Source organism: Gorilla gorilla, chromosome 3 (genome assembly GCF_029281585.2).
Source record: "Gorilla gorilla gorilla isolate KB3781 chromosome 3, NHGRI_mGorGor1-v2.1_pri, whole genome shotgun sequence".
NCBI classification, from domain to species: Eukaryota; Metazoa; Chordata; class Mammalia; order Primates; family Hominidae; genus Gorilla; species Gorilla gorilla.
In genome coordinates this window covers 74,031,979-74,044,206 of record NC_073227.2, presented here as the reverse complement: position 1 = coordinate 74,044,206, position 12,228 = coordinate 74,031,979, and the positions used below count along the sequence as shown (strand labels likewise).

The 12,228-nt window shown below is 40.0% G+C and overlaps 1 long non-coding RNA gene across 1 annotated transcript in view; it reads left to right on the top strand.

The window, feature by feature from the left end:
• LOC134758250 (uncharacterized) overlaps positions 1–12,228 on the top strand; it is a 58,770-nt gene that overhangs the window by 34,824 nt on the left and 11,718 nt on the right. The window lies entirely within an intron of this gene.

Sequence of the window (12,228 nt, the reverse complement as noted above, 5' to 3'; positions counted from 1 at the left end):
TCTGTCACCCAGGATGGAGTACAGTGGCACGACCTCGGCTCATTGCAACCTCCGCCTCCTGGGTTCGAGTGATTCTCCTGCCTCAGCCTCCCAAGTAGCTGGGATTACAGATGCCTGCCACCACACCTGGCTAATTTTGTATTTTTAGTAGAGACAGGGTTTTGCCATGTTGGCCGGGCTGCTCTTGAACTCCAGACCTCAGGTGATCAGCCCGCCTTGGCCTTCCAAAGTGCTAGGATTACAGGCATGAGCCACCACGCCTGGCCACTTCTCTACTTATATATAGAATTTTAATACTAAAATATGTATGCAGATTTTCCAGAATTAATTATTATGTTAATTTAGAAAACTAAAGCCAAAAATATCAACCTTAAGTAGTCTTTCTTCAATAGTGAATGGATTCAGCCCAAATATGAAATATTACAGTGTCATACAAAGCCAATAACTTTGCAAAAGAGTTTATAATAAAAAAAAAATAGGCCGAACATGGTGGCTCACGCCTGTAATCCCAGCACGTTGGGAGTCTGAGGCAGGCAGATCACCTGAGGTTAGGGGTTCAAGACTAGCCTGACCAACACGGAGAAACCCCATCCCTTCCAAAAATACAAAATTAGCCAGACGTGATGGCACATGCCTATAATCCCAGCTACGCGGGAGGCTGAGGCAGGAGAATCGCTTGAATCCGGTAGGTGGAGGTTGCAATGAGCCAAGATCATGCCATTGCACTCCAGCCTGGGCAACAAGAGTGAAACTCCATCTAAAAAAATAAAAATAAATAAATAAATAAAGTTTCTAAGCAACTAAATTAATCCAAATAGAAACAATAAGCCTATTAGAAAGTTTTTGAGAGAAAAATAAGTTTAGAAATGTAGTAAATGGAATCAAAATAAACCAAACTGTTTTAGTCTCATGTTTGGAAAACATTTTTAATTGTAAAAGTAAGACAATACATCCTTAAAAGTCACCAGAACCAGGTGGTTCTACAGGTGACATTTTTTAAAAAGTTCAAAGAATGTGTAAGTCCTCTGTTACAAAAACTTATCAGAATATTAAAAAGAAATAAAACATATTAGCTCAGTGTTAAAACTAGCCTAACACTAATTTAAAAACCAGACTCAGTTGGTACAAAGAAATAAAATAGCTTGGGAGGCCAAGGCAGGTGGATCGTGAGGTCAGGAGATCAAGACCATCCTGGCTAACACGGTGAAACCCCGTCTCTACTAAAAATACAAAAAATTAGCCGGGCGTGATGGTGGGTGCCTGTAGTCGCAGCTACTCAGGAGGCTGAGGCAGGAGGATGACGTGAACTTGGGAGGCGGAGCTTGCGGTGAGCCCAGATCGCGCCACTGCACTCCAGCCTGGGCGACAGGGCAAGACTCAGCCTCAAAAAAAAGAAAATAGCAAGTTAATCTTACTTTAAATACAGATGCAAAAGTTCTAAATAAAATGTCAGCAAATCCCTATCATAAATAAAGTGTTAGCAAATCAAATTCAGTAGTGTTCTGAAGGAATATTACATCATAACTACATAGAATTTAGTCTAAAACTGCAAAAATATGGTTCAAAATGTTAAAAAAACTACCAATTGTGATAATAAAGAATAAAGGCCATATGATTATCTTAATCACTGCTAAAAAGTATTTACTAAAATTCAGCACTCATTCCTCGTTTTAAACTAACACACACACACAACAAAGCACAAAGAGCAGCAGCAACCACTGAAAAACGGCAGAAAGTCCCATGACGAAACATGAAATATACAAATCAATGATTTTCCTATGTAGCAGCAGTAACCAGTTAGAAGGAAAATGATCCCAATAATAACAGCAACAACAATACATGTGCAAGATGTACATGAAGGAAACCATTAACTTCACTTAACTTCAATGAAAATTCGATAAGTGAAGTAATATATCATGTTTCTAGAACGGAACATACAATATTATAAATATGTCAATACTCTGAATTAATTTACTAATTTAATGCATTTCCATTAAAAATATTAACAGGATTTTTTTAACGGAAGTTATAAGCTAATTCTCAATTTCATAATAGAGTTTTGGAAAACAGTAATGAGAAAACCTGGACTACCAGATATCAAAATACACTATCAGCGCATCAAATTCAAGACAAAATTAAGACACAAATACACAAATAGATTATTGGCCAGACAAAAAGTAAGAAAAACAGATTTGCATATACATGAAAATGATATACCTAATCAATGACCAAAAATTAGACTCTTCATCATATGGTGTTGCAACAATTGGCTATCCTCTTGGAGAAAAAGGAAAGTAGGTCCTTAGTCTATCCCACTTACGGAAGTAAATTACAGATAATTAAACAATCAAGGTATCAAAGTGTAGCCTCAGTCACCTCAAGGATCAATTGGAGAAAAACCCGCATTCAAGATCACGCACATCGTTTGTAGCAGGATGTGGCTTCCTGTGGACTGCTGGGATGAGGTCCTCATTTCCTTATTAGCTGTCTTTGCCACTTGGGCCTTTCCAAAAGGCAGCTCACAGCATGGCAGCAGGCCTCATCATAGTGAGCAAATGAGAGACAGCCAGAGAGAGCTCCAGCAAGATGTCACATTTTTGTAATCTAATCTCAGAAATGAAATCCCATCACTTTGTAAATATTCTGTTTGTTAGAGGTAAATCCTTAGGTTCATCCCAGATTCAAGGGGAGGTGATTAGACTAGGGTGTGGATACTGGGAGGAAAGGATCACTAAGTTCTATTTTAGGAGGCAGCCTGCCACAATAAGCAATGGTTACAAATGGGAGATTCTTAGAAGAGGGAAATGAAAGCCCAGCAAACTTAAAACACAGTAGAGGAGCTCAGATTGTCCAGAGAATTCAAATAAAAACAACATTTCATTTTTCTTCCATTTAACTGGCAGAATGTAAGCTCTAGGGTCATGTTGCCTGAATTAGTATTCCAGCTTCACCATTTCCCAACTGTGTTACTTTGGGCATTTGCTTAATTTCCCTGGCATCTATTTCCTCACCTGTAAACAGAAGATAAAAATAGTACCTACCACACAGCAGTGTTTTGATGAATAAGTAAGTTGATATATGCAGAGCACTTAGTGCCTGAGACATAGTAAGTGCTCAATAAATACTTTTAAAATATCATTGTTATCCAAGGCATAGAAAAAGCACATACATTGCTGGTTAAGAATATGAATTTGTGAAGTATTTCTGGCTATGATTTGAGAGACTCTTTTATTATACTAGTTAATAGTATATAGTAAACCCTCACTTAACATCATGGACAAATTTCTGGAAATGGTGACTTTAAGTGAAACAACGTATAGCAAGTCGTTGAATAAGATTTCCTTCGATGATGTTACATTATAACACTGATGAGAAAAAAAATTGGTTTTGTTATATGTTGTTTCACTTAAAGTTGAAGTTTCCAAGAACCTATCAACGACACTGAGGACTTACTGTATTCCCTTCCAAGCAGCAATTCTACTTGTCTAGAGTTATAGTCACACAGTTGCTTGAAAATATATGTTTAAGAATTTTTGTTTGTAATAAAGAAAAATTTTTTATCAAAATGTTCATCAGTAGAGAAAGGGTAAACATAATATGATACAATTTCATACTTTGCAATTCTTTACAACAGTTAAAACTTTTTTTAATGTAGCAATCAAAGGCCTAAAGTTACAAAATATACAGCAAACATTGAAACCTGTCATCAAAGTGCTTAACATTTGTTGAATGAATGAATTATTACATTAAAAAGTAATTCTATATATAGTGAAATGGAAAGGCTGCTAAGAAATATCATTACTGAAAAAAATGAAGTGCAGAATAGTGTTCAGTGTGTTACAGTATATACAAATGACCACAATTAACCCATGTGTAGATAAATGGCTTAAACAAGGAACTGGAAAGATTCAGGCCAAACTGATAAGGAATATTAGCTCTGAGGAAAAAACTAAGATCTCAGGTTTTGGTGAAGGGAGCCTGTCTATTCATTTATTGTTTGATATTTTACAAATGTTTATGTATTCTATATTGTATAATTTTTAAGTAAATACATATGTTTATTACTTAAAATGTAGAAAATTATCAAAAAAATTAAAATGTCCATAGACCACTGCACAAAGACTTAGCATTTAGTGATATAGTCTAGTTTTCTTTACACATATAACTGTATGTGTGTTTGTAACTATATATGTATGTATGCATATAAGAATCTTATAATTTCAAGAAAAGGTATAAAAGCTCCATTACCACTTTGCTACAGACTGAATGTGTTCCTCCAAAATTCATATGTGAAACCCTAATCCCCAATGTGATGGTATTTAGAGATGTGGACTTTGGGAGGTGCAATGGTTTGAATGTGTCCCCTCCAAAATTTAGGTAGTGCCAATGTGACAGTATTAAGTGAAAAGTCATTAGGCCATGAGGGCTTCTCCCTTGTGAGTGGGATTAGGTTCTCTTATAAAGGAGCTTGACGGAGGGAGTTGGCCCTCTCTTGCTCTTTTGTCAGCGGCCATGTGAAGATGTTGGCATCTTGGTCTTGGATTTAGCCTCAAGAACTATAAGAAATAAGTTTCTGTTAATTGTAAATCACCCAATCTGTGGTATCCTGTTATAGTAGCACAAAACAGATTAAGGCAGAAATTGGTACATAGGGTGTTGCTGTAACAGATACCTAAAACTGTGTTAGCAGCTTTGGAATTGGGTAATAACTAGAAGCAGGAACAATTTTGAAGTGAACATGAGGAAAAGCTGTCTTGCTGTGAACACAGCATTAAGGGTGATTCTGGTGAGGGCTCAGAAGAAGAAAGCTGTAAGGAAAGCCTCATTCTTTTTAGAGATGAGTTAAATTATTATAAACACAATGTTGGTAGAAATATGGACAGTAAAGGCCATTCTGATGAGGTCTCAGAAATGAGGAACAAGGTATTGGAAACTGCAAGAAAGCTCATTCTTGTTATAAAGTGGCTAAGAAATTGGCTGAATTTGTCTATGTCCTAGGACTTTATGGAAGGCAAAACTTAGCAATAAACTAGGATATTTGCAAAAGAAAACATTAAGCAATCAAGTGTTCAGGATGCTGTGTGTCTTCTCTTAACCACTTATAGTGAAATGCGAGAAGAAAGAAACAATTTAAAGACAAAATGTATAATCAAAAGGGAAGCAGAATGTAAACCTTTGGAAAATTATCCTGGCCATGTAAAGAATAAAAAACGTGTTTGGGCCAAGGATGTGGCCCAAGTGACCATTTTGTAAAGAAAGCAGTATAGATATACGGAAGCCACATGCTATTCATCAAGTCAATGGGAGAATGACCCTTAAGGCATTTTAGAGAGCTTCAAGACTGCTGCTCCCATCACAGGCCAGAGTGCTAGGTCCTTGAGGGAAGAATGGCTTAAAGGGAGGGGCCCAGGAACGACTGGGGCCTCAGGGCTCACTGCCCAGGGCCACCTCAGTCTCTGTTCTCTGAATTCTTGTGCAGTGCTCCTCAGCTGCACCACCTGTGGCTCAAGCAGACCTAGATGCTGCTTGGGTCACTTCTCTGGAACGTGCAAGTGGTGTACCTTGGAAGCATCTGCGTGGTGCAAATTCTACAGCCCCAAAGAGCAAAACAGCTGTGGAGTCATGGCTTCCTCCACTTAGATTTCAAAAGATACCTTGGACAGTTTCGGGACCCAGGCTGAGACATAGCACTGTGGCAGAGCTGCCACAGAAAGTCCCCATTAGGGTAATGCCTAGTAGAGTTGTAAGCAGGGTTGTCCCTGTACCCCAGACCTGTAGCGATACCAGCATGCAGCAACAACCTTGAAAAGCTGTAGGCATGCAATTTCAATGCATGAGATCTGAAGCATTAGCTGTACTCAGTAAAGCTATGAGGATGGGGTGGGGCTACCCTGGGGACTTGGGGCCCAACCCCTGCCCCAGAGTGTCTAGAAGGTAGGATATGAAGCCTAAGAAGATTATTCTAAGCTTTAAGATTTAATGTTGCCTGCTCTGTTGTGTTTTGGACTTACTTGGGATGTGTTACTCCTTTCTTCTTTTCTATTCTCAATTTTGGAATGGAAACGTTTTTCCTATGCCTGTCCCATCACAGTATTTTGGAAACACATAACTTGTTTGATTGCACAGGCTCACAGTTGGAGGGAAATTTGCCTCCAAATTTCCAAATTTTCCATCACCATATAACGATGAATTACACCTTCAGTCTCACCCATATAATGTTTAGATGAAACTTTGAACTAGGCTTTAAAGTTGATGCCGGAATGAATTAAGAATTTTGGGAGCTATTGGGATGAAATGAATGTATTTTGTATATGAGAAGAACATGAATTTTGGGGTGTCAGGGATAGAATGCTATGACTTAAATGAATCTTCTCCAAAATTCAGGTTTTGCCAGTGTGATAGTATTAAGAAGTGGGACTTTAAGAGGTGATTAGGCCATGAGGGCTCCTCTGTTGTGAATGGGATTAGGGTCCCTTATAAAGGAGCTTGATGGAGGGAGTTGTCTCTCTCTTGCTCTTTTGTCTTCTGCCATGTGAGAATGCTGCATCTTGATCTTGGACTTCTCAGCCTCAAAAACTATGAGAAATAAATTTTTATTATTTATAAATCACCCATTCTATGGTATTCTGTTATAGCAGCACAAAACGTGTTAAGACAGGAAAAATTAGAAGTATGGAGCCCTCTTGACGGGATTAGTGAACACATAAGAAAAGTCAAAGAGAGATTGCTTTTTCCCCCTCTCCTCTTCACCATGTGTGGCCACAATAAGAAAGTGACCATCTGCAAACCAGGAAGCGGGGCCCTCACTGGACATCTGATCTGATGGCAACTTGATCTTGGACTTCTTAAGCCTCCAAAACTGTGCAAAATAAGTGTTTGTTGTTTAAGCCACCCAGTCTATGGTATTTTTTATAGAAGGCTGAACAGACAAAGACATACTCTGAACCAATATGTCTTTCACCTTCTCACTGATGTTTCTTTTGCCTAGAATCATGTTAATTTCCACCATTATTTAAAAATCCCTCCTTGTACCTGATCCCAGCTATTCTCTCCTTCACTCCTTATCTTTGCTGTCACTTGTCATTCTGCTAATTAAATTATTTTAAACAAAACTTGCCACATTTCAGAAGTTAGCCCTCTCAACAATATTTTGATAGAAACATGCCCTACTTTTTGTATTTGTCCAAGCTTTCATGACCCACATATCTTCTGTTACACATTTATTTAAAAGTTAAATTTGGAGACTTCCTCATGGAGCCAGAAAGGCTTTCTTTACTTTGCTCCTGCTACATCCTCAGTCTTGATGTCCTCTTCATCAAGATTCTTCATGGCCATCTTTTGATAGGGAAGGTGTCTGAATTAGTCCATTTTCACAGTGCTATAAAGAACTACCTGAGACTGGGTAATTTATGAAGAAAAGAGGTTTAATTGACTCACAGTTCTGCAGGTTTAACAGGAAGTATGACTGGGAGGCATCAGGAAACTTACAATCATGGTGGAAGAAGAAGGGGAAGCAAGCACATCTAACCATGGCACAAGCACATCTTACCATGGCAGAGCAGGAAGGAGACAAAGATAGCACAAAGTAGGGAAGTTCCACACACTTTCCAACAACCAGATCTCATGAGGACTCACTATCATGAGAAAAGCAAGGGGGAAGTCTGCCCCAGTGATTCAATCCCTCTCACCAGGTCCCTGCCCTGACATGTGGGGATTATAATTAGAGATGAGACTTGAGTGGGGACACAAAGACAAACCATATCATTCTGCCCCAGCCCCTCCCAAATCTCATGTCCTTCTCACATTTCAAAACACAATCATGCCTTCCCAACAGTCCCCCAAAGTCTTAACTCATTCCAGAGTTAACCCAAAATCTCAAGTCCAAAGTTTCATCTGAGACAAGGCAAGTTTCTTCTTCTATGAGCCTGTAAAATAAAATAAAATAAAATAAAAACAAGTTAGTGACTTCCAAGATACAATGGGGGCACAGGCATTGAGTAAATGCTCCCATTCCAAATGGGAGAAATTAGCCAAAACAAAGGGGCTACAGGCCCCATGCAGGTGTGAAAGCCAGCAGGGCAGTCATTAAATCTTAAAGCTCTGAAATAATCTCCTTTGACTCCATGTTTCACATCCAGGCCCCACTCATGTAAGGGGTGGGCTCCAAGGCCTTAGGCTGCTCTGCCCCTATGGCTCTTCAGGGTACAGTCCCTGCAGCTGTTTGTATGGGCTGACATTGATTGCCTGCAGGCACATGATGCAAGCTGTCAGTGGATCTACCATTCTGGGACCTGGAGGGCAGTGGCCCTCTTCCCACAGCTCCACTAGGCAGTGCTCCAGTAGGGACTCTGTTTGGGGGATCCAACCCCATATTTCCCCTCCACACTGCCCTAGTGGAGGTTTTTCATGAGGGCTCTGCCCCTGCAACAGACTTCTGCATGGACATCCAGGTATTTCCATACATCCTGTGAAATCTAGGTGGAGATTCCCCAACCTCAACGCTAGCTTTCTGCGCACACACACACAGACACACACACACACACACACACACAGAGAGAGAGAGAGAGAGAGACCCAACAGCACATGGAAGCCACCAAGTCTTGGGGCTTGCATCCCCTGAATCAATGAACTAAGTTGTACCTTGGCCCCTTTTAGTCTACAGTGGGAGCTGGAGCAGCTGGGATACAGGGTGTCATATCCTGAGGCTTCACAGAGCAACTGCGCTCTGGGACTGGACCATGAAGGTAATTTTTTCCCCAGGCCTCAGGGCTTGTGATGGGAGGAGCTCAGCAGAGGTCTCTGAAATATCCTGGAGATATTCTCCCTATTGTCTTGGCTATTAACATTCAGCTTCTCTTTAGTTATGCAAATTTCTGCAGCTGTCAGGCTGCAAATTTTCCAAACTGTTATGCTTTGCTTTCCTTTTAAACATAAGTTCTAATTTCAGACCATCTCTTTGTAAATACATATGACTATGTGAACCCTGAGTAACTGAGATAGGTCTCAGTTAATTTAGAAAGTTTATTTTGCCAAGGTTGAGAACACTCACCCATGACACAGCCTCAAGAGGTCCTGATGACATGTGCCCAAGGTGGTCGGGACACAGCTTGGTTATATACATTTTATGGAGACATGAGACATCAATCAATATATGTAAAATGTACATTGGTTCAGTCCAGAAAGGCAGAACAACTCAAGTAGGGAGGGTGCTTCCAGGTCACAGGTAGATGAGAGACAAACCGTTGTATTCTTTTGTTTCTGATTAGCCTTTCCAAAGGAGGCAATCAGATATGCATTTACCTCAGTGAGCAGAGAGATGACTTTAAATAGAATGGGAGTCAGGTTTGCCCTAAGGAGTTCCCAGCTTGACTTTTCCCTTTAACTTAGTAATTTTGGGGCCCCAAGATTTACCTTCCTTTCACAACTTACACTGTTAGGGGCAGTCAGGCCACATCTTCAATGCCTTGCTGCCTAGAAATTTCTCTTGCCAGATATCCTAAATCATCTCTCTCAAGTTCAAAGTTCCACAGATCTCTAGGGTAGGGGCAAAATGCCACCAGTCTCTTTGCTAAAGCAAAGCAAGGGTGACCTTTACTACAGTTCTCAATAAGTTCCTTATCTCCATATGAGACCACCTCACCCTGGATTTCACTGTCCACATGAGTGTTATCATTTTGGTCACAACCATTCAGCAAGTCTCTAGGAAGTTCCAAACTTTCCCACATCTTCCAGCTTCTTCTGAGTGCTCCAAACTGTTCCAACCTCTGCCCATTACCCAGTTCTAAAGCCGTTTCCTCATTTTCAGGTATCTTTATAACAATGTCCCACTTTCCTGGTACCAATTTTTTGTATTAGTCTATTTTCACACTGCTATAAAGAACTACATGAGACTGGATAATTTATGAAGAATAGAGGTTTAATTGACTCAAAATTCTGCAGGCTTAACAGGAAGCCTGTTAAGAGGCTTCAGGAAACTTACAATCATGGTGGAAGGAGAAAGGGAAGCAAGGCACATCTTCCCATGATGGAGCAGGAGAGTGCAAGCAAAGGGGAAGTGCCACCCACTTTCAAACAACCAGATTTCATGAGAACTCACTCACTATCACAAGAACTGCAAGGGGGAAGTCTACCCCCACGATTCAATCACCTCCACCAACCCCCTCTCCTGACATGTGGGGATTATAATTTGAGATGAGATTTGGATGGGAACACAGAGCCAAACCATATCAGCTCCCATCCTCCCTGAGCTGGATTTTTTTCTTTTCCTTTCTGTTTAGTATGTGACTGATATAGTTTGGATATTTGTCCAAGCCCAAATCTTGTGTTGAAATAGAATCCCCATTGTTGGAGGTGAGGCAGGCCTGGTGGCAGGTGTTTGGAACAGGGGGTGGAACTGTCATGAATAACTCTAGGTGATAATTGAGCTCCCTCTGAGTTCTCACAAGATCCAGCCATTTTAAATGTGTGGTGCCTATCCCTGCCCCACTCTCTCTTGCTCACTTCTGCCCCCCTTCACCTTCTACATGAGTAAAAGTTCCCTGAGGCACCCTCAGAAGCCACATAGATGCCGTTACCATGATTCCTACAGAATATGTTCTGCATGCAGAACAGTGAGCCAATTAAACCTCTTTTCTTTATAATTTCCCAATCTGTGGTATTTCTTTATAACAATGCAAAGAATTGCCTAATACATTGACTGTGTTATTATACTTATTAGTTCTTTAAGTTTCTAGAGTCTGTATATACTTGTATATAATCAATATTCCCTTCATTATTATTATTATTCCAAGATACATGATCATTTTCTTTCCAGGCTCACTTTTACTTCCGTGGTCACTTTTAAATTTTTGATTGGCACCAAGTGCACAGTTACCATTTCCCTGATTATTCCTGACTTCTGAGAGAGTTCACATTTTCAACATGGTAATCAAGAATTTGCCTAATAATCTTTGAGCAGACCAAGACTTCCTGCAGGGATCTGCATAGCTGAGGGCCCCCATCACCACTCCTTCTTGCTAATTGTGTTTGTTCATGTGTATGTGCTTAATTTGCATTATAATATCTCATTCATTCTGCTATTTAGTTGGATATCAGCAGTAAACTTCCACAGTTGAACCATTGGGCTTGCTCTCCCCTCATAGCCTCTTTCAAATAATGACCACTGAACTTACAATTTCATATTCATGGATTTACATCCAGATGTACATCTTATTGGCTTGCAATGCTGACCTCTGTTCTCCTACTATACATATTTCTTTTGAAGAATACCCAGTCATTTTTCAAAATGGGCAATGAAATGTCCTACCCATGGTAGGAAAATGAAATCCTAAGGCCCCCAACAAACTGAATGAACACCATGTTGGCCAAAGGGACCCCAGAGAAACCTTGAAAACTGAGTTCCCAGCCATGATGGGATGGGAGGTCAGATATACGTCATTATATTTTCTCCTTGGGTCTTCCCTAAGAGTTAAAACGAAAGAAACCAGCCCTTTGGAAAAACTTGCTGCATCTCTGATATCAACCAACTGTCTAATGCTACCTCTCCCTTTTGCAGTTTTAACAAAACAACTGACCAGCATTCCTTCCTGATAGGAGGCCAATGACCAGGAGTGCTTCTGGCTGGTTAATGGAGGATGTGCAGTGAGGGTTTTTGTGTCCTCTGCTTCACGCTTTGACGTCAGAGGGCTGAAAATGCCTCCCTTGGATCATGCTACAATTGCCATTTTCTTTTTTTAACACGGGTCCCAAGGAGAGGCTTCAGCTCAGTTGTAAATGCACGCTTTTCTCCTTTCATAAATATTCATGATTCATCATGTAACTAATTGAATAGGTATATTTGCCCACCTGATTTGGCATAAATCTCTGTCTTATTCTTCTTACCCTTGAGGTGTCTCTTTCTGGCTTCTGGCCGGAGGCTACACCACCCAACCTGTCAGAATAGCCACCCTGTAGGCTCAAACCCTTATTGAGAAATAAAGTTCTTTTTTCCAAATGTATAAACCTCATTCTTCAAGTGACAGTCATATTATAGTTACTGTTTTTGTCCTTAATACAGATCATAATTATTTCCTTGTGTTAAGATTTTAATGTCATTTTGTCATGTTATGCCACTTATTTCCAATTTGTTTTATATAATGATACACATAGCACATGATACTCATTTATAATACACACGAACAGGAGCATATTGAGATTCTGACTCAACACCTCACTTTTGTGGGAGAAGTA